This window comes from Cannabis sativa, unplaced genomic scaffold (genome assembly GCF_029168945.1).
Source record: "Cannabis sativa cultivar Pink pepper isolate KNU-18-1 unplaced genomic scaffold, ASM2916894v1 Contig1, whole genome shotgun sequence".
Lineage (NCBI taxonomy): Eukaryota > Viridiplantae > Streptophyta > Magnoliopsida > Rosales > Cannabaceae > Cannabis > Cannabis sativa.
Genome location: NW_026870037.1, coordinates 2659144 through 2662063, shown reverse-complemented (window position 1 = coordinate 2662063; position 2920 = coordinate 2659144).

Here is a 2920-nt window from a genome sequence, read left to right as displayed (position 1 = left end):
AACTTAAATCAATGAGTTTTTCATTTATTGATTAATTTAAAATAAATTGAATTAAAGTATATTATTAGAAATTGAATTAATTAGTCAAAGGAAAATCTAGATAGATGATATTTTTGCTTGAAGTATTTTTCTAGTGTATTAAATTAAATAGAAAATTAATATTTAAGTTGATTTTCAGCATCATACTTAAATATTTGAAATTTTTCTTATATATTTAATTAAATAGGAAAATTATATTTTTTGTTGTAAATTAATTTTGGGCCAACATTAAATTAGAATAATTTTTCCAGGATTAATTTTTTATTTTAACATGCATTTTCGAAAATTGTATTCTTAAATACTTTAATTTTTCGAAATGCAATATATATTTATAGAAAATTAAATTTGAGTTGTAAATTAATTTAAATTAATTTTATAACAACTTAAATTGAATATTTTTCTAAATATTTATTGGAAATTATTACTAAGATGGAAATAATTCATGTTATATTCATATCCATCTAAGTAAAATTTATAAATATTAAATTAAAATTTATATTTAGAATTTTTCATTCTAAATTGGAAATTTTAAATAAATATATATTTAAAATAAATAGATTAAATAAAGAGAATCAAAGAAAATACAACTCACTTTAAATAATGAGCTTGATTATTATTAAGATATTCGATCTCCATTGTTGGTCTTACAAAAGTTAAATGTTTTCAATATAACCTCGAGACGCTAGACTTCGTCCCCCTATGGATGGTTATTCGTTGAACGCATTTAACACCGTGAAATCTCATTTGATAAGTGTTTTGTAAGTTTTCGTCTCTATTAGACTCTCCCCTACGGTGACTACTTAGAGATAAACTTATGAAACATGAAACAATGGTGGAAGCTCATAAAATGAGAATAACCTTGACTCTCGCCTACCGGGACAACATTGGATTCTTATTTTGATCGAATAAAAGGTTGCTAGAATGGTTTCTATTTTAGATGAGCTGACAACTCTATTCAATGAATGATACTTTGACTCTCGCCTACCGGGACACTGTATCAGTTTGTTGAAAACCTTGGAAATTATTTAGGATTGTATGTTTTAGTATTTTCACTGGTCATTCCTACTTGCTATATGTTTATAATTTCTGAATTGTGTATGAATTTATATTGAACCATGTTATTTTCTGTTATTAAGTTGTAGTTTAATTTCGAATCTTCATTGTTGCTCTAACTGTTGGAAGTTATTTTACCAGGAACTTAGATCTACTCACAAGTATGTTGATTTAACAACCTAAATATGAACTTCTAAAACGATATGAAATTAAACACATAAGAGTATCAGAAATCTTACAGTGATTGCAGCGGAATATATGTCTCCTCCCACTCAGATCTCTAACCCTTGATTCCTTTACGTAGCGAGTATAATCAAGATCTGAGCCCGAAAGTCCTTCTTTGTTGTCTCTGAAATCTACACAGCCTTCCTCACTATGATTGAGGTATTACTTGATGTGTGTGGGCACTACTCTAGCACTCATACATTTCGAAACAGTGAAGGAAGAGAGAGAGAGAGGGTGGCGGCTCAGAGAGAATTTTTTGAGAGAAAATTCTTTCAGAATAATGCTGTGAAAAGCTTTTTCAGTTGTGTTGTAATAACTCTGAAGCCTTTGCCTTCTATTTATAGAAGACCACCAAGGGCTATGATTGACATTTTGAATTGAAAAAATCAAAGGGAAAAGGAAGCTAAGTGGGCCGGCCTAGGCAATGTGGAAACAAGGCTTGCCACTTTTCCAACTTTCCTTTTCCTACACTGATAGTTTCCTGTTTTGTGAAAAACTGCCAATTCCATTGTTCAACCATATTAATGACAAATCTAATTATTTAATAATTAAAAAATAATTATCAAATAATATATTATCATTTATTTTATTAATAATGAAACTAATTAAAGTTTCCTAATTAATAAATATGCCCTTCAAAATCTCTATTTACTGTTTTGCCCTTAATAAGTGCTAAATTCTCAAACTGACAAGTCCATCTTGAGAATTTTTTAATTGATTAATTAAAATCAATTAAATGAGTCTTACAAGTAATATCATCTCAACTAGTGAGGGGACCATGGGTCTATATATCCGAGCTTCCAATAAGCAGATCTAGAATTTACCACTTAAATTCACTGACTTATTAATTCTTCGTTGAATCCACACATAGAACTCAGAATTGCACTCTTAGTATATAGAATGCTCTATATGTTCCACCATATAGACACATTATTAGTTATCCATTGTTATAATCCTAATGTGATCAATGATCCTCTATATGGATGATCTACACTGTAAAGGGACTTAAATTACCGTAACACCCTACAATGTATTTTATCCTTAAAACACTTAACCCTGTATAAATGATATTTCAACTAAGTGAAATGAGTACTCAATCATTTATCTCGTTTGGTTAAGCTCGAAGGAAATCACCCTTTGCTTACTATTCGCCAGATAGAAGCTATAGATTCCATATTTATGTTAGCGCTCCCACTCAATCGCACTACCGTGTTCCCAAAATGTATGTATTGCCCAGACTAAAGATTTAGGCTTAACTAACAAATCAAAGAACACGAATAACACTCTTGAAATTAAGCCTAACCATATCAGGATTTAGATCATGTGATCTAGGATCAACTTATGATATTGACTTGAATAGATGTTTACGGTAAGTTTCAAAATCTAATTCAAAGTTCAATATCGGTCCATTCCAATGCATACTTCATGCATCCAACCTGAGCTTTACTTTAACCTATGTTCTGGAAAGAACATAACATTTCTCCAAATGTAAGTAAACTCTGTTGTAGATTGTCATATCAGTGAAACCCAGTGTTCTGATAAATCTAGGAATACTTTATTCACATAGTCATGTTTATTTTCCACTGTGTTGACAACACAATAA